The sequence below is a fragment of the Polypterus senegalus genome, chromosome 3, assembly GCF_016835505.1.
Source record: "Polypterus senegalus isolate Bchr_013 chromosome 3, ASM1683550v1, whole genome shotgun sequence".
NCBI lineage: Eukaryota > Metazoa > Chordata > Cladistia > Polypteriformes > Polypteridae > Polypterus > Polypterus senegalus.
Window position 1 is genome coordinate 296,221,221 of NC_053156.1, and position 21,118 is coordinate 296,242,338.

Consider the following 21,118-nt stretch of genomic DNA (forward strand, 5'->3'; position numbering starts at 1 on the left):
AATCATCAAAATTAAAAGAAATAAACATTTGAAATACATCAGTCTGTGTGTAATGAATGAATCTAATATACAAGTTTCACTTTTTGAATGGAATTACTGAAATAAATCAACTTTGTCATGATATTCTAATTTTATGTCCGGCACCTGTATAACACTGAACGTGTGAGCTGCCTATACAACTTGGCTAATTATGCATATAAATAAGCTCAGCAACTATCTTTAATTAACAGATCCATAAAGAATTCCACGACTTCCAAAAAAAAAAAAAAATACAAGACACGCTATGAAATAATAATGATAATAAAAATATTTATTACTATTCACAAGGTGATTCTTCTTTCTTGAAGGAAGAAGAAAGTGGAAGCATCAGCATAGATAGCAGGAAACAACAAAAAAGATATTCCCACTGTACCTGGAGTCTCAACTTCAAACAATGGAGCCAGTTTTACACTGCCTCTTCACAAATATTTATGGTAATAAAATGCATTGCATTTCTAATTCCAACAGATGGGGCATTACATCCATTAACACTGTTTTTGCAAATCATATGCCAAAAGGAAAATACCAGAGGCATACTGTATATATTGCATTTGTCATTCCAGCAGGTGGCACATCACAAAGAGTTGAAGTAATGCATTTTATTACTACAAACAAATGTCTGTGTACCTGTGTGTCCACCCATTTGCTATGTCTCTGTCATGCCAACAGATGGCGCATCAGAAACATTTAAAGTAATAACGTGCATTGCATTTTTTATTTCAACAGATGGTGCATCACAAGCATTAGCACTGCTTGAACATATCCCATAACGAATTACATATACAGTACTGTATCAGTGACATATGCATTGCTCTGTCATTTCAACAGATGGTGCCCCACAATTGAACTCTAATAGTATGTATTTTATTACTACAAACAAGTGTCTGTGTGTCCACTTACTTGCTATGTCTCTGTCATGCCAACAGATGGTGCATCAGAAACATTTATAGTAATAACATGCATTGCATTTTTTATTCCAACAGATGGTGCATCACAAGCATTAACACTGCTTGTACATATCCCATAACAAATGACATATATTAGAGAAGGGCAGCATGGTAGCGCTGCTGCCTCGCAGTTAGGAGACCCGGGTTCGCTTCCTGGGTCCTCCCTGAGTGGAGTTTGCATGTTCTCCCTGTGTCTGTGTGGGTATCCTCCGGGTACTCTGGTTTCCTCCCACAGTCCAAAGACATGCAGGTCGATTCTAAATTGTCCCCAGTGTGTGCTTGGTGTGTGGGTGTGTGTGCCCAGCGGTGGGTTGGCACCCTGCCCAAAGTTAATTTCCTGCCTTGTGCCCTGTGTTGGCTGGGATTGGCTCCAGCAGACCCCCGTGACCCTGTAGTTAGGATATAGCGGGTTGGATAATGGATGGATGGATATGTCAGAGACATATGCATTGTTTTTGTCATTCCAACAGATGGTGCCCCACAATTGGACTCTAATAGTATGTATTTTATTACTAAAAATAAGCGACTATGTGTACGTCTGTTTGCTATGTCTCTGTCATTCCAACAAATGGTGCATCAGGAACATTAGTAGTAATACATTTTGTTGGTACATGCTAATATTTATGATGCACCATCTGTTGGAATGATAAATGCAATACATATTATTACTATGTGCATTGCAAAAAACACTCCAAGAGATTGTGCACTACAAATGTTAATGCTAAGGTCTATGTTGATAAATTAGATTTCAATCCTGTCTTAGATGGGTAACACTACTAGTAAATAAATACATTGATAGATAAATAAATACACACGCAGCACGGTCTGAACACACACCAGAAAATAATAATAATGACAATTAACAATGAACAAAGTGAACATGGTGGCAAACAACATTGAAACTTGAAAAGCTTGACACCAGAAATGTCAGCATCAGGTTTGCTCAGTTTTATTGGAATATAGTAAGCAATCCTGTATAATTCATGGAAATATTTAAGTTTTTGTTTAATATAAATTTTTATAATTTGAATCATTATCATTTTCATATTGCTTTTCCCGGTTTTGTGGTTATTCAAGCCATTATTTCCTAATGATTAAGATGACAGGGGAGACGCCAAAGTAGCTGCAATCATGTAGCGTAATGAGTGTATTTCTGACAAAATTAATGAAATAAATAATTAATATGCAAATGAATGCATGTATAGTAAAATCTGACAAAAAATAAATAGAAATATAATGATATGTGCACATATCATATGTGCACCTGATGACCTCGATTCTATTGATTCACTAACACAATGTCTGACTTGTATCTCAGAATGGATGAATAGTAACTTTCTCAAGTTAAATAAAGAGAAAACTGAAATCTTAGTGATTAGCAATAATGGATACAATGAGGCTATTAGAAATAAACTGAATACATTAGGATTAAAAGTCAAGATGGAGGTAAAAAGCTTAGGGGTAACAGGTGACTGTAATCTGAATTTTAAATCACATATTCATCAGACCACTAGGACAGCATTTTTTCACTTAAGAAACATAAGTAAAGTTAGACTTCTTATATCACTGAAAGATGCTGGGAAATTAATTCACGCTTTTGTTTTCAGTCGACTAGATTACTGTAACGCACTCCTCTCAGGACTACCAAAAAAAGACATAAATCACTTGCAACGAGTGCAGAATGCAGCTGCTAGAATCCTAACTGGGAAAAGAAAATCCGAGCACATCTCTCTAGTTTTGATGTCACTACACTGGTTACCTGTGTCATTCAGGATTGACTTTAAAATACTGCTTATGGTTTATAAAGCCTTAAATAATCTGCTCCATCTTATATATCGGAATGTCTGACATCTTATACACCAAATCGTAACCTCAGATCCTCAAATGAGTGTCTGCTTAGAATTCCAAGAACAAAACTTAAAAGAAGTGGTGAGGCGGGCAGGCGGCCTTCTGCTGTTATGCACCTAAAATCTGGAATAGCCTGCCAATAGGAATTCGCCAGGCTGATACAGTAGAGCACTTTAAAACACATTACTTTAACATGGCCTTTTTATAACTTCAATTTAACTTAATCCTGATACTCTATATGTTCAATTTCCTCATAATAACTATTCATGGTGGCTCTAAAATCCGTACTGACCCCTACTCTCTTTTCTGTTTCTTTTTCTGGTTTCTTTGTGGTGGTGGCCTGCGCCACCTCCACCTACTCAAAGCTTCATGATGCTCCAACAATGATGGACGGATTAAGAGGCAGAAGTCTACGTGACCATCATCATCATCAAGCCCTTCCGTGAGAACCCTAAATCCAAAGAGGACTGTTTCATTTATGTGAGGTAGAATACACAGAGGGGACTGGGCGGTCTCATGGTCTGGAATCCCTACAGATTTTATTTTTTTTCTCCAGCCGTCTGGAGTTTTTTTTGTTTTTTCTGTCCCCCCTGGCCATTGGACCTTACTCTTATTCGATGTTAATTAATGTTGATTTATTTTATTTTTCTTACTGTGTCTTTTATTTTTCTATTCTTCATTTTGTAAAGCACTTTGAGCTACTGTTTGTATGAAAATGTGCTATAGAAATAAATGTTGTTGTTGTAAATAATGAAATGTGTCATTCAATATATTTTTTGTTGCTTCATTTTTTGTCACACACATGTACATGGGAGGCAGTCATGGGGCTTAACTAAGGGTAAAAAGAGGGTGACAAAGTGTACTAACTAATCTTCTCCCTGTGGTGTTGTGGGTCCACAGCTCATGTAAAAAGGGCCACTTTTAAATAAATAATCACAGCGCTCGCGGCATGGTGAGGGGACATGGTAGTGTGGCTGAAGCGGGTCCCGGGTTGATTCGTGATGTGGGTGTTTCCTTGCCTAAGTGCACAGGTGAGAAATCGTCCACATCCGTGATTGTGCTCGGGGCTGCTGATTTGCCACAGCTACCTCGCCCTCTTGATAAATAGAAGGGAGAGGAAAAAAAAAAAAGAAAGAAACAGAAACGGAGGTTGCAGGAGAAAGAAGGAAGCAGCATGGAGAGAGAGCCGGTGTGAGCAGGCTCGAGTGAGAGAAAGCAGGTAGCTGAGCTGGGAGGTGAGCCCACGACGGGAGTGTTTGGCCGACACTCGGTGGGGCTGAAGGAAGCGGTCGCTCCAGCTGAGTGATTACAGTTTTTCTTAGTCGCTTTAGTGAATTTCTTACAACAGACTTAACATTTGCATAACAGCGAGTGCATTTCTCAAAACACTTAGTGCAAATGGCAAAACATCATGGATGACCAGCAAAAGCAGGTAACCTCTTCAAAATCCTTAATCCATGCCTCAAAATCAAGTATTTACATCGCTGAATATGTCAGTGCCATCAAAATGTCAAGTCCATGAATCATCGTCCACGGACATGACAGCCAAAATGTAAAGTCATGTTATCAATATAAGACTGGCACAATCTAAACATTTTCTGATGCACAAAACATCTGAATGACAAGGGCAAGAAACATAAAAATACAAGACACCGATTGCAGGAGATTGATTCAAGAAGAATATTTTATTGATTGTACAGGTATATGGTGACATACCATGCACTGCACTTGGAGTCTAGCAAAAAAATGCATTTCGAAACGTTATGCATAACATATGAAATGAAGGAAAAAACATTACAACATCGAAAACTATATACATACCGAAACTCTAAATGCTCTCTACAATTGCTGCTCATCCTGTATATTGGGCCACATGTTCTCATCCACATCACAACGGATATCTTCCTTTGCAATGCAGTGTGGAAAGAACCTCCTAGAATGTCTTATCCAGTCTTTGCAGGCGTCTGCTGTTATATCCCCACACACAGCTTCCATGGCATCATGCAGTGTCATTTGTGTATGTGGGTTATGCTCATATACAGTGGTGTGAAAAACTATTTGCCCCCTTCCTGATTTCTTATTCTTTTGCATGTTTGTCACACAAAATGTTTCTGATCATCAAACACATTTAACCATTAGTCAAATATAACACAAGTAAACACAAAATGCAGTTTTTAAATGATGGTTTTTATTATTTAGGGAGAAAAAAAAATCCAAACCTACGTGGCCCTGTGTGAAAAAGTAATTGCCCCCTGAACCTAATAACTGGTTGGGCCACCCTTAGCAGCAATAACTGCAATCAAGCGTTTGCGATAACTTGCAATGAGTCTTTTACAGCGCTCTGGAAGAATTTTGGCCCACTCATCTTTGCAGAATTGTTGTAATTCAGCTTTATTTGAGGGTTTTCTAGCATGAAGCGCCTTTTTAAGGTCATGCCATAGCATCTCAATTAGATTCAGGTCAGGACTTTGACTAGGCCACTCCAAAGTCTTCATTTTGTTTTTCTTCAGCCATTCAGAGGTGGATTTGCTGGTGTGTTTTGGGTCATTGTCCTGTTGCAGCACCCAAGATCGCTTCAGCTTGAGTTGACGAACAGATGGCCGGACATTCTCCTTCAGGATTTTTTGGTAGACAGTAGAATTCATGGTTCCATCTATCACAGCAAGCCTTCCAGGTCCTGAAGCAGCAAAACAACCCCAGACCATCACACTACCACCACCATATTTTACTGTTGGTATGATGTTCTTTTCTGAAATGCTGTGTTCCTTTTACGCCAGATGTAACGGGACATTTGCCTTCCAAAAGTTCAACTTTTGTCTCATCAGTCCACAAGGTATTTTCCCAAAAGTCTTGGCAATCATTGAGATGTTTCTTAGCAAAACTGAGACGAGCCCTAATGTTCTTTTTGCTTAACAGTGGTTTGCGTCTTGGAAATCTGCCATGCAGGCCATTTTGCCCAGTCTCTTTCTTATGGTGGAGTCGTGAACACTGACCTTAATTGAGGCAAGTGAGGCCTGCAGTTCTTTAGACGTTGTCCTGGGGTCTTTTGTGACCTCTCGGATGAGTCGTCTCTGCGCTCTTGGGGTAATTTTGGTCGTCCGGCCACTCCTGGGAAGGTTCACCACTGTTCCATGTTTTTGCCATTTGTGGATAATGGCTCTCACTGTGGTTCGCTGGAGTCCCAAAGCTTTAGAAATGGCTTTATAACCTTTACCAGACTGATAGATCTCAATGACTTCTGTTCTCATTTGTTCCTAAATTTCTTTGGATCTTGGCATGATGTCTAGCTTTTGAGGTGCTTTTGGTCTACTTCTCTGTGTCAGGCAGCTCCTATTGAAGTGATTTCTTGATTGAAACAGGTGTGGCAGTAATCAGGCCTGGGGGTGGCTACGGAAATTGAATTCAGGTGTGATACACCACAGTTAGGTTATTTTTGAACAAGGGGGCAATTACTTTTTCACACAGGGCCATGTAGGTTTGGATTTTTTTTCTCCCTAAATAATAAAAACCATCATTTAAAAACTGCATTTTGTGTTTACTTGTGTTATATTTGACTAATGGTTAAATGTGTTTGATGATCAGAAACATTTTGTGTGACAAACATGCAAAAGAATAAGAAATCAGGAAGGGGGCAAATAGTTTTTCACACCACTGTACCTTCCACCTCCAAGCTGAGAAGAACTCCTCAATTGGGTTGAGGAATGGGGAATATGGAGGTAGGAATTCCATCAGCAAATGATCACATACTGTGGTACATTTTCTTGAATGAGATCCCTGTAGAGGGTGTTCAAGAAGGTCAGCAGATGTTGGGTGTTGTATGGCCCCACAAGAGGAATATGAGTGTGGACCCCATTGTCCGAAATAGCCGCACACATAGTGATGTTCCCACCCCGCTGGCCTGGCACGTCAACAGTAGCTCTCTGTCCAATCAAATTACGCCCACGTCTTCTTCCTTTGGCCAAGCTGAAGCCAGCCTCATCCATGTATATGAAAATATGTGGCGGTTCACTTGATTCCAGGTCCATTATACGCTGTATCAAACAAGATACTACAGTAAGTTTGATGTAAAATGCGTTTTCATTTTGGAGACATTTTGGAAACTTTTGACTGCAATGACTTACACAATGAAAAAAATGACAAGTTTGTCTGGAGTGTAAGACTATGCAAAAGAGGGCTACACAATGCATTTTGATCATCATGACATAAGCAACCGCTGATGCATGATACAGCTGAGAATTGCACATAAGCATCTGCCTGAGTGAACTAAAGCAATTGCAAAATGACGAAAACACCCAGAAATTGCTGTTATGATGTGCACAACTGACTAAAGGTTGTGGGAATTGAACGAGCAGTTTTGAGAACTGCAACTCTATTGTGAGAAATGCACCAAAGCAACTGAGAAAAACTGTAAGGAACTGGCGTGACGAGTAGTGGAGATGACTGACTGTCGAAAGGAGCGGGAGTCGAGGAGGCTTTTGGCGTTGAGTCCCAGCGTGAGCACCTTGGCCGCTGGGTAATTAACCCAAGTCTCAGTCCAGTTTGGAGCCCGACGTAGCCAGGGATCGGAGGGCTACTGGACCAGAGTGAAAGGCAGCTGTTCCTGCAGGTAAGCGACTCTCCTGTTGCAAAGCCCTATGGGAGAAGCAGGGCAGTCGCCAAGTAGAAAAGGATGTATGAAGACCCCGCGCTTTGGATATTTTAAGAAACTGCTTCATTGCATGGTTTTAACCTCGTCGTTTTAAAGGATTTATTAGAGTTTTTTTAACCTCCACGTTTCACAACTGTTTTTATGGATCATTTATTTTGAATGCACTGCACTTTATTTTGAACACCTTGTTTTGATTGTTGTTTTTTCTTAATAAAAGCACTTGGCACTTTTGTACACCATCCCCTTGCTATGTTGTTGCCTCACTGCTAAGCTCATCGGTAACATTATTGAGGGTGTCGGGTTCAAGGTCTCCCAGACAGAAGATGGGAGCATGCAACCAACCCGCATCGTCATGCTCCCGACTCTGGTCTGATCCTCGTGGATGGTAAGCTGTGTTTCGATCCTGGCTTCGGGTTCCTCCACTTGCACTTTAAGCTGCTAGAGTTTGGATACAATGTTTGGTCAAAATGGTGTTCAGGCTCTGCTCCTCTGACATGCTGAAGCAGTGATCCTGCCTACTACGCCACTGTGGAAAAACCACAAAAGACACACAAAAAAGGTAGAGTCCAAGATGGGACTGACTGTGAGAGGCAAGTGGTTGGCTTTACATGTAGGGGTCTACGAAGAGGAGGGTCCAACTGGACTAGACAGAAGTGAGGTCAGTTGAAGGGTTTGGTCCGGGGGGCAGAAGTGGAACACGTTTGAGTTTTAAGTGTTCTTTCTTTCCTGTTTCTGCACAGGCGGGAAAAGAGATATTAGTACACTTTGTCACCCTCTGAATCAATTTTGTACCCTTAGTTAAGCCCCTTGACTGCCTCCCATGCCTAAGTGTGTGATAATATTTATTAAGTGATGTCTTCATTTACTTATTTCAGTGACTCGATACACAACATAAAATATGCATTGAAATGAAGACTGCCATGTTCACCCATCAAAGTTTAGAGGGCGGGCTCTAGCGATTACAGCGTTTTGCTTGGTGAATCATTGGTAGATATTTGTCAATCTGAGCCTATTCTTATTTAAGTTTGGTTTGAACATGCTGAGATTCAAAGAGCTCTCTGAGGTCTTCAGAAAGAAGGTTACAGATGCCAACAAGTCAGAGAAGAGATTGTAAAGATCTCTTTGGGATTAGAAACCAACCATTCCACTGTCTAGAAGATCATCTACAAGTGGGGAAGATTTCAAACAACTGCCAACTTGTCCAGGCAATCCCAGGTGGTTCAGCCAGCGAGCAGAACACAAGATGCTGAAAGAAGTCTACATTTCATGACTGGACCCCCAGGTAGCTCATGTCACTGCTGGTGACAAAGTGTGTGAGTCTTCCATTATGCAAAGGCTACACAAATTAGAGCAACATGAAAGTTGTGACAAGAGGAAACCTTTGATATCCAGATAGAACATTAGGATAAGACTAAAAGTTTCCCAGGAACAGTTATGCAAAGACCAGAACATGGCAGTCTGAACAGACGAGGCAAACAATGCAGTTATTTTGCCACAGTACCAGAATACATGCTCATAAAAAACCAATGACAAATTCTGACCAGAAGAAACCAAAAAAAACACCAGCATGGCTGTGGAACTGTTCTGGTTTAGGGCTGCTTTGCTGTATCAGGGCCTGTGCAGCCCACCATCATGGAATCCACTAAGGAATTCTTCATTGTGTCAGAAGTGGTGCTTGAGAATAATGTGAGACCAGCTGTCAGAAGATTGAAGCTCAACCGAAAGTGGACCTTGCAACATGACAATGACCTTAATACAATTAAATCCACCAAGGAATGGCTGATTAGAAAAAAATGAAGGGATCTTCTTCTTCTTCTTCTTCTTCTTTTGACTGCACCCATTATGGGTTGCCACAGCTGACCATCTTTCTCCATATCTTTCTGTTCTCTGCATCTTGTTCTGTTACACCCATCACCTGCATGTCCTCTCTCACCACATCCATAATCCTTCTCTTAGGCCTTCCTCATTTCCTTTTACCCATCAGCTCTATCCTTAGCACCCTTTTCCCAATATACCCAGCATCTCTCCTCTGCACATGTCCAAACCAATGCAATCTCGCCTCTCTGACTTTGTCTCCCAACTGCCCAACCTGAGCTGACCCTCTAATGTCCTCATTTCTAATCCTTTCCATCCTCGTCACACCCAAAGCAAATCTTAGCATCTTTAGCTTTGCCACCTCCAGCTCTGTCTCCTGCTTTCTGGTCAGTGCCACCGCCTCCAACACATATAACATAGCTGGTTTCACTACCGTACTGTAGTCCTTCCCTTGCTGATACCCATCTGTCACAAATCACTCCTGTCACTCTTCTCCATCCACTCCACCCTGCCTGCACTCTCTTCTTCACTTCTCTTCCACACTTCCCATTACTCTGTACTGTTGATCCCAAGTATTTAAACTCATCCACCTTCGCTAACTCTACTCCCCTCATCCTCACCATTCCACTGACCTTCCTCTCATTCACACACATATATTATGTCTTGGTGGTCCTACTGACCTTCATTCCTCTCCTCTCTAGAGTAGATCTCCAACTCTCCAGGGTCTCCTCAGCTTGCTCCCTACTATCACTACAGATCACAATGTCATCAGCAAACATCACAGTCCACGGGGACTCCTGTCTAATCTCATCTGTCAACCTGTCCATCACCATTGCAAATAAGAAAGGGGCTCAGAGCCGATCCCTGATGTAATCCCACCTCCGTCGCTCCTACTGCAGACCTCACCACGGTCACACTTCCCTCGTACATATCCTGTACAACTCTTACATACTTCTCTGCCACTCCCGAGCTCCTCTCAGTCACCCTGTCATGTGCTTTCTCCAGGTCCACAAAGACGCAATGCAAATCCTTCTGGCCTTCTCTCTACTTTTCCATCAACACCCTCAGAGCAAACATCACATCTGTGGTGCTCTTTCCTGACATGTAACCATACAGCTGCTCACTAATCATCACCTCCCTTCTTAACCTAACTTCCATTACTCTTTCCCTTAACTTTAGGCTGTGGCTCATCAATTTTATCCCCCTGTAGTTACTACAGCTCTACACATCCCCCTTATTCTTAAATATCGGCACCAGTACACTTCTAATCCACTCCTCAGGCATCCTCTCACTTTCCAAGATTCCATTAAACAATCTCCCAATTAAAAACTCCACTACCATCTCTCCTAAACACCTCCATGCCTCCATGACAGGTATGTCATCTGAACCAACGGCCTTTCCATTTTTCAGCCTCTTTATAGTTGTCCTTACTTCCTTCTTCGTAATCCAATGCACTTCCTGATTCACTATCACCACAACATCCAACCAGCCTTTCAAAGTCCTCCTTTCATCTTGCTTGTGAGCTTGTAAGGGCACTGAAATGGCCAAATCTGAATCCCATTAAGATACCATTTGAGGGGATTTGTACATGCAAGGCACCCTCAAACATCACACAGCTGAAACAATTCTGCATGGAGCAGGAGTGGGAAAAACTTTCCCCAGATAATGTCAGAGACTGGTAGACAGTAAGAGGAAATGCCAACCTGAGGGGGCAATGCCAGTTGTTAGAGTCACTTTTTCCACTGATGGAAGTGTCATATATGTTCACTATTTCTTTTATTGCATTTGTTTTTTTCTAAATGACATCACCTTATTCTAAAGGTAATTTTAATATGATATGTCCACATCTTAAAAAGAAGCAAAAGCATTTCATGGGGTGTACTTACTTTTTCACAGTCCCTGTAAGTTCCTTTTTGATTTGTCTCCACCATTGAAGCGGCACGTTTGGGCCTTCTTTTTATTTTGTTTTCGTGCTGGCCGTAGCGTGACAGTGATGAAGTAGTCTTGAGAAGTTCTCTTTGTTACCTACTGGGACGTCCATATCTAGGCAGCGTGGCGCGACTTGTATATTTATTTTCTACTCCTGTACAATAGACTCCAGTGACCTCCGAGGGATGTTCAAAGCCCTCGAATTGGTTTTATCCCATTTCCTTCCCTAGGTTTAAATTTCTCTATAATCAGATACGGGACTTTCTTAAAATGCCCCTTTGTCTTAATTTTGAGTTTTTTTTAAAAGTCTTTATGCTATTTCAGGACCTGACAGAGGAGCAGAAGCAGGAGGAGGAGGAGGAGGAGGAAGATAGGTATGCACATCCAAAGATAATTTAAGTGAACATGAATGCCAAATTACTATGGAATTTGTTTTAGTGAAGCTTACAGTATACACTTACTGAGGAAATTATTAAGACCACTATAGTAATACTGGGTAGGACCTCCTTTTGCTCTCAAAACAGTCTTTAACTCTTTCAGGGCTGATGTCGACTTTTAAGGAAATTGAGGGGTAGAGGACTGTAATCGGCTGTGCGCTCAGTCCATTTTTGTTCACACTGCTGACTCATGACTGTGCAGTAGCGCTTATCTCTAATCACATTATAAAATTCGCCGATGACACGACTGTGGTGGGTCTCATCAGCAACAACAATGACTCAGCATGCAGAGAGGAGGTGCAGCGGTTAACGGACTGGTGTAAAGCCAATAACCTGTCTCTGAATGTAGACAAAGAAAGGCGATGATTGTTGACTTTAGGAAGACTAAGAGTGACCATCTGCCACTGAACATTGGTGGCTTAACAGTGGAGGTCATCAATAGCACCAACTTCCTGGGTGTCCACCTGGCAGAGAACCTCACCTGGTCCTACAACACCAGCTCTTTAGCCAAGAAAGCCCAGAAGTGGATCTAATTCCTGTGTAGGCTGAGAAAAGCCCATCTTCCACCAGCTACTCTAACACTATTCTACAGAGGAACCATAGAGAGCACCCTGAGCAACTGCATCACTGTCTGGTTTTGAAATTGCACGTTCAGGGATCATAAAACCCTACAACAGATAGTGAAGACAGCTGAGAAGATCATCGTTGTCTCTCTTCCTTCCATCATAGACATAGGAGACTTTGTGCCAGCAAAGCAGCGGGTCCAGATGGAGTATCACCATGACTGCTGTGAATTGGAGCTGGGGAGTCCTCTACAGCACATCTTCAACCTGAGCTTGGAACAGGGGAGAGTCCCGAGGCTTTGGAAAACATCTTGCATCACCCCAGTCCAAAAGGTATCATGTCCTAGTGAGCTGAATGACTTCTGGCCTGTCGTCCTGACGTCACATGTGATGAAGACCATGGAGCTGCTGCTGCTTCACCACCCGAGGCCACAGGTCCACCCTTGACCCTCTGCAGTTCGCATACCAGGAGAATACCAGGAGAAGGTGGGAGCGGAGGATGCCATCTTCTACATGCTACACCGATCCCTCTCCCACTTGGACAGAGGCAGTGGTGCTGTAAGAATTATGTTCCTGGACTTCTCTAGCACCTTCAACACCATCTAAACTCTGCTCCTTAGGGACAAGCTGACAGAGCTGGGAGTAGATTCATACCTGGTGGCATGGATCGTGGACTATCTTACAGGCAGACCTCAGTATGTGCATCTCGGAAACTGCAGGTCTGACATTGTTGTCAGCAACACAGGAGCATCGTAGGGGACTGTATTTTCTCCGGTCCTGTTCAGCCAACATACATTGGACTTCCAATACAACTCGTCCTACCATGTGCAAATGTTCACTGATGACACTGCTATCGTGGGCTGCATCAGGAATGGGCAGGAGGAGGAGTATAGGAACCTAATCAAGGACTTTGTTAAATGGTGCGACTCAAACCACTTACAACTGAACACCAGTAAGACCAAGGAGCTGGTGGTGGATTCTAGGAGGACCAGGCCCCTCATGGACCCCGTGATCATCAGAAGTGACTGTGTGCAGAAGGTACAAACCTATAAATACCTGGGAGTGCAGCTGGATGATAAATTGGACTGGACCGCCAATACTGATGCTCTGTGTAAGAGAGGACAGAGCCGACTATACTTCCTTAGAAGGCTGGCGTCCTTCAACATTTGCAATAAGATGCTCCAGATGTTCTATCAGACGGTTGTGGTGAGCGCCCTCTTCTACACGGTGGTGTGCTGGGGAGGCACCATAAATAAGAGGGACGCCCCATGCCTGGACAAACTGGTGAGGAAGGCAGGCTCTGTTGTAGGCATGGAGCTGGACGGCAGAGCGACAGGCACTGAGCAGGCTCCTGTCAATCATGGAGAATCCACTGCATCCACTGAACAGGATCATCTCCAGACAAAGGAGCAGCTTCAGCGACAGACTGGTGTCACCGTCCTGCTCCACTGACAGACTGAGAAGACCATTCTTCCCCCACACTATGCAGCTCTTCATTGCCACCCAGGGGGGTAAACGTTAACATTATACAATGGTATTGTCTGTTATACCTGCATTGTTATCACTCTTTAATTTAATATATTTTTTTTCATCATCAGTATACTGCTGCTGGACTATGTGAATTTCCCTTTATATAGTGCCTTTCACATCTATCTATCTATCTATCTATCTATCTATCTATCTATCTATCTATCTACACTACACGCTGCATCGGCAAAGCCACCAGCATTTTGAATGACCCAGCACACCCTTCACACTCACTGTTTACACTCCTGCCATTGGGAAAAAAGGTACCAAAGCATTCGGGCCCTCACCACCAGAATGTGTAGCAGTTTCTTCCCCAAGCAGTCAGACTCCTGAACACTCATGGACTGATCTGATATCTGATATATGTCTTCTATTCTGCAGTGTTGCACATGGTTGCACATGTTTGCACATTTGACTCACATGCACCTTGTTATATATTATGTGTCTTTATGTTATGTGTCGTGGATTCTTTGTTGTCCTATGTTCGATGTAGTACCAGGGTCCTAGAGGAATGTTGTTTCATTTCACTGTATGCTGTATTACTGTATATCGATGAAATGACAATAAATACTCTTGAATCTTGAATCTTAAATCTTCAATCTGCAACAAAACTTGCCCTTACATTTTAGTTCAACTCTCTTTGCTAGAAGGAAAGTTAAGCTGATTTAAGTTTGATTCCCGAAGAGCAAACAACCTCTAAAATGACATCGACATCTTGAGAGAGACCAAAGCGAATGTGTAAATTAAAATACTCCATGGACGTTTTACATATAATCACTGAACCGGACTTGGAATTTGATGCAAGTGATCTGGAGATGGTGGTCAAAAGGGAAAGTGAGAGACCAGCATCAGCTGATCAGTCCCCAGCTGATCGTGGTGCTTAACACGTTTGTGTAGCTGGTCCTGCGAGGACCACCGCTTATGATGACAAGAGTAACAAACCATATTGCATTGCACTGCGACTGCCGTCGCCACCCACCTACTGCATAAAGACTTCCAGGCAGCCGGCTCATCATGCATGCCTGCTGGCCATCGAGGCACCCCCGCGTAGCCACTGCCGCCAGAGATGCCGAACATGTGCCAACAGCAGCCACGGCACGTCGCAACAGACGTTTTATGTTGATTTATATGTGAAACCATTGCTTTGTGTGCTTTTCAGAAAACTGAAAAAATATTCTGCTCTCAAACAGTTAAGATGTTTTGGCCACTAGAGTTAGTGTTAGGGTTAGGGTTAGGAAGGAAGGACCTCCTTTAACTTTCAAAACAGCATTCATTCTTCATGGCATAGATTCCACAAGATGCTGTGACCACTAGGGGGTGTACCAAAACCCCAAATCCTAAGCACAATAATACAAAATGATTTACTGCAGACCCCCGTGACCCTGTGTTAGGATATAGTGGGTTGGATAATGGATGGATGGATAAGTGGATGGATGATTTATTGCACAAATACATTTCCATTCCAGGCTTCTTTCTCCAACACCATACAGTAACTCCTTTTCGTCTCTCTTTCTTTCCTTCTCTCCCTTCACTCCTCCTCAGTGAGCTTCCTCATCTTAAACTATATCTCTGACTCTCGGTGTCTCCCTTTGCTTTGTATTATTTGGCAGGTACTCTGTAGCATGTCTGTGATCTGCTTCTTGCAACTGAGAGGACATGGCAGATTTTGCCGACCTATACATGCAATACTCTGATCTTCACCCTGTCAAGTAAGCGAACCAACTTCCGTGGTGCAAATTCTGAGGCTGTCCCTAGGGTGCTGACATCCAAGGTTCAATCCCCGCAAAGGGAACCAAAGGCACATACACCTGATGAGCCCCAGTAAGGGCGAAACACATGTTGTGTACTTTTGGTATTATTTGGCTTTGCCTCAGGTGCTGACATTCAAGGTTTGATCCTCAATAAGGGTGAACCTTGTGGCGTGTTCCCTTTTATATTATTTGGCAGGTACTGTACGTCACATATCTATGATCTGCTTCTCACAACTGAGAGGACGTGGCAGATGTTTGCCAACTGGCCGACCAACCACAAGCCTTACCTGGTAGGTGAGCGCCCAAATTATTAGATTGAGACACAGACCTATAAATGTAATATTCCAGTCTTCACCTTGTCAAGGAAGCAAACCAGCCGCAGTGGCACAGAGTCTGAGGCTCGATCCTAGTAAAAAGTGCATACACCCAATTAGGGCAAAACACATGTCGTGTACCCTTAGTATTATTTGGCTGTAAACTTTACAGTGTATCCACAAATCTATGAACTGGTTCTCCCAACTGAGAGGACGTGACCGATTTCTGCCGACTGGCTGACCTCCCACTAGTGTTACCCAGTAGGTGACCACCCAGATTATCAGATTGCGATTCAGACCTATGCATGCAATACTCCGATCTTCACTCTGTCAAGTAAGTAAGCCAGCTACCGTGGCGTAATGTCAACAGCTTTGCCTCAGACACTGACTTTCGAAGTTCGATCCCCGCAAGAGGAAACAAAGGTGCGCACAACTGATGAGCCAGCAAACCACATGTTGGGTACTCTTTGTCTTATTTGACAGGTACTGTCTTCTTATACGAGGGGGGACCCAAAAATAACCGGAAATATTTTTAAAACGTGTTTCATTTAATTTTCTGTACAAACTACAATTAGTCTCCTTCAAAGTACTCTCCATTGGCGGAAATACACTTATCTAACTTTTTGTTCCATTGTTCGGAACATTTTTTTAATTCGTCTGAAGTAATGCCTATTAATGTTCTGGTCGTTTCTTGTTTTACCTCTTCGATGACAGCAAAACGCCTTCATTTCAAGTCTTTTTTCATCCGAGGAAACAAAAAGAAATCACAGGGAGCTAAATCCAGTGAGTACGGTGGGTGGTTCAGGGTTGTCATACCGTTTCAATAACAATAGTTTCTGTAACACTTTTTTGAAGAAGAAAACAAAATTTCACTGCTGCCTCCAGTTACAACTCAGTGCCTCCTCATAGGCGATTGCATTAAAGTCACGTCAAGTTACAACTCAGTGTCTCCTCATAGGCAATTGCATTAAAGTTACTTCCAGTTACAAAATCAGTCTCCTCATAGGCGATTGCATTAAAGTCACCTCAAGTTACAACTTAGTGTCTCCTCATAGGCGATTGGATTGAAATCACTTCCAGTCACAACTCAGTGTCTCCTCATAGGCGATTGGATTAAAGTCACCTCAGTTTACAATTCAGAGTCTCCTCATTGGCGATTAGCTTAAAGTCACTTCCAGTTACAATTCAGTGTCTCCTCATTGGCGATTAGATTAAAGTCACCTCCAGTTACAAAATCAGTGAATCCTCATAGGCGGGCTCTTCTGTCCATCAGAGTTCATTGATTTATAGTTCTTTGTTCTTTGAACTTTGACTTGAGTCCATTTCTTCCTTTCTAGCTCAAGAAGAATTAAAAGGGGGCTGTTTTGATTTGGTAGAGTCATAAATAATTCTACTTTCCCCTTTCATACCTTTTATTGTGTAGATTTTATCAAAAGGCCTCAATTTCCTTAGACTTACCACTGTTTATCAGGGACTGAATTTTATAACTTCTCCCTACCTTCCCTTCTACATCTATAACCTGTGAAAATTACACAGAGTAAAAGACAAGCAGGAGTTAAGTTACACATGTTTAAAAAAGGATTTTTGATAATAGTCATAAACTAATAATAATGAAGCAAAGTACATGTGAATGTTGACAAGTGGATAAATGGTACAGGTGTAATTTCAGGCAGCACACAGTTACTGAATGTCTCTGGTCAAGTCATCATTTCTAGTCAGCTTTCTTCAGAAAAGGCCACATGCCTGTTTCAAAATGGCTGCCATGTTGTGCTCCTCATTGTGTGCTCTTCATGGCCATGGTGAGAAAGAGAGAGAGAAGGAGGGAGGGGTAAAGTGAGCAACTTTATACAGTACTGTAAAATCTTTGGGCCAACAAGGCATCGTGGTACAGAATGGCCTCTGGTTCAAAACCAATCCCAAACAGCCAACTTTAGACCAATACAATTGTAACAAGACCACATAGAATTCAAATCGGGTTTGCTTTTTTGACTGCTGTCATTACATTACAGGGACTTGGTAATGCTGAAGGAATATCCATTCAGGCTGTGCGTCTTTTTGTAACTTCGTCAAACTGTCCAATTCTCCGTCCCGCTGAACCTTTGTCCTGCTTGCCCCTTGACTCCTTTTTCAGCTAATGACTAATCTTTTGGGTCTTTTTATGTTCTAGTCAAGAAAAACTCTCGGGGCCATACTGTACACAGAACAGCCTTTGGGGCTGATGGGCCTGTCGTCCTAGCACACCCATTAATCGGCTCAAGGGTCTATACAGTTCAAGACCCTAGTTCCTAATTAAAAATATAGATAACAGTAACATTCCCATCATAATGGATAGCAAGTAGTCAGTTACTTCACACTCAATGAAGGAGCTCACAGGTTCATCCTACCTCTGAGCAGAAAAGTGTCAGAAATATCAATCATTGTTTCTGCATCATGGCTGAGAACAAAGCGAAAAGGAAAATCAGCAGGAAGAAAGCTAATTGGCTCATTCTGCTACTAACGCAATGGCGTGCAAACCTGTGGAGCTTACCGATCTGAGAGTTAAATCCATCAGCTACAGATGGCTGAGGACAGCTAAAGCTCTTTTGCATCAATCCAATTGCTCCTTCTCCGCATGTGAACTTGTGGAGCAGGGAATTATTGTAATTGAATGATTAGCGCGACTGTGTTGCGCAGGCAAAAAAAAAAAAAAATGACAGCAGGCAGTGGGGATTCCTGCAATCGACTCAGCAGCTCCCAGCCGAAAGGCGAAGACGGGAAGAGGAAGATGGAAATAGAGGAGTAGCAAGGCGCTGGAACGAGTAGGGGGTTACTGCTTGGCTCGGCTCGTCTTTCATGTACGCTTATTCTGCCGCTTTCTTTTGTGGATAACCTGGGGGGACCAGGAGGGAATCAGGAGGGGGCCAAAGAACACCTGGACCAAAGCTCGACCTGGATTTAAATGGTCTGGCGGGCGATGCCAAGAAGGAGGATGTCAGAAACGGAGTGAATAAGAGGTAGGCTGGCATAGACGGGGTTACTGGTAGTGGGCTGTTCTGTTCTTAATTATCAAGTAAGATAAAATAATATACAACTCAATTACAAGGGGGCTTTGGTGGGGATAAAGGCACAGATGAGTTTCACTCACTAAAGGCCTCCACTTTACCAGCCTCACATTCAGTTGCATGGCCTGCTTCTCGAACAAAACTGATTTCATCAAACTTTGTATTTAGTATGCAGGTTAGATGGACAGGCAATGCTAAACTGGCCCTGGCGTGTCAGGTGTGTGTGTGTGTGTGTGTGTGTGTGTGTGTGTGTGTGTGTGTGTGCGTGTGTGTGTGTGTGTGTGTGTGTGTGTGTGTGTGTGTGTGTGTGTGTGTGCGTGTGTGTGCGTGTGTGTGTGTGCGTGTGTGTGTGCGTGTGTGTGTGCGTGTGTGTGTGTGTGTGTGTTCACCCTCTGATGGACAGGCTCCCTGTCCTGGGCTTGTTCCTCCCTTGTGCCCTGTGCTTGCTGGGATAGACTCCAGCACCCCTGGCACCCTGTTTAGGACTAAGTGAGCTGTAAAATGACTGACCATCTTCAAACTAAAAAGGGCAAGGTGGTGGAAGTGTCCTTTTGGAATTTTAACCTGTGGTTGTTTTATCATTAATGTTCAAACACTATTTGCGGTCCGTCAACATCAAAATGATCCCACGTTTTCATTTTGACTTCCTTATATGAGGGGTTCAGCTTCAATGGGCGTTAGAGTCACACGTCTGACAAGCTTTCTTTTTAATAAATGCCAGTGGGCTTGGAGGTGCTGTTTAGGGTTGATATCCCATGGGGCAGATTCCAGAGTGGCAAATCACTAATCCTGGGACACTGAGGCCCCATCATACATTTGTGCTCAACCAAACAACTTATTTTTAAAGTGTTTTATTGTGCTTTTATTCCTGGTTGGCCCACTTAGTTACATTTAAAAATTCATTGCTTTATTATCTGTATGGATTGTAGCAATATCTATCTATCTATCTATCTATCTATCTATCTATCTATCTATCTATCTATCTATCTATCTATCTATCTATCTATCTATCTATCTATCTATCTATCTATCATCTATCTATCTATCTATCTATCTATCATATAGTGCCTTTCATTTATCTATCTATCTATCTATCTATCTATCTATCTATCTATCTATCTATCTATCTATCTATCTATCTATCTATCTATCATATAGTGCCTTTCATTTAATTATCTATCTATCTATCTATCTATCTATCTATCTATCTATCTATCTATCTATCTATCTATTATATAGTGCCTTTCATTTAATTATCTATCTATCTATCTATCTATCTATCTATCTATCTATCTATCTATCTATCTATCTATCTATCTATCTATCTATCTATCTATCTATCGATTGATAAAATTCAAAATGAAGTGAACAGTAAACATTTTCAGGCTGTCTCACTTGATCTAAGTATTCTGGATTTGTGGTCTTCAGTCTGTAACATTTTCTCCCTCTAATAAACACCCCCACCCCCCTACTCCCCCCCCATTTAACTATAATACCAGGAATATTCCAGCAAATGCTTAGTTGTTTCAAGCCAAGACAAAAGCTTCTTCAGAGCCTCTCTCTGCCTTGACTTCAGCATCACATTTATCTGTTAAGGAGCCATGGAGAGCATATGCTGCTGTTGCCATGGCAATCAACACAAGTACAAAACTGGGGGAGACAAATCAGACCTGACTTGGCACAGAAAATATGATGACTGGCAAGATATCGAAAATAGTGACTATCTATCTATCTATCTATCTATCTATCTATCTATCTATCTATCTATCTATCTATCTATCTATCTATCTATCTATCTATCTATCTATCTATCTATCTATCTATCTATCTACTATATAGTGACTTTTCTATCTATACCTTAAACACCAGAATGCAGTGGCTATCTACCCTCTTCATCACTTATCATTTAAATGCAAGTTAACAGACTGATGATGGGCATATGCCATGCCACCCCCAGAACCTTTAAAGATTTTGCCTTTCACAATCCCTTTGCCTGGTTTTCAAGGGTTTGTCTCTGATGTTGTGATGATCCCATTTATGAAGAGCTTGTTTCATGTCACAGTAGGACCCTCTTCAGAGGCACACAAGAGACAAAGCATTGGCCAATGGCTGGTTTTGCACTTCTCTCCAGTTACCTGATTACATATTAAAAGTCACTCAGTGTATGTCCTGCTGTTGCCATGGCAATCAATAAAAAGACAACAAAAATGTGGGGGTAGGTTACAGGGATCTGTCAGGCATTGTTTCCCTCTCTTCCCA

At 42.2% G+C, this 21,118-nt stretch overlaps 1 protein-coding gene across 1 annotated transcript in view; it reads left to right on the top strand.

Annotated features, from left to right (window-relative positions):
• Positions 1–18,322: 18,322 nt before the first annotated feature.
• LOC120526326 (retinitis pigmentosa 1-like 1 protein) overlaps positions 18,323–21,118 on the top strand; it is a 64,379-nt gene continuing 61,583 nt past the window's right edge. Inside the window, 1 exon segment of the mRNA XM_039749470.1 lies at positions 18,323–18,811. The gene's annotated coding sequence lies outside the window, so the exon portion shown is untranslated.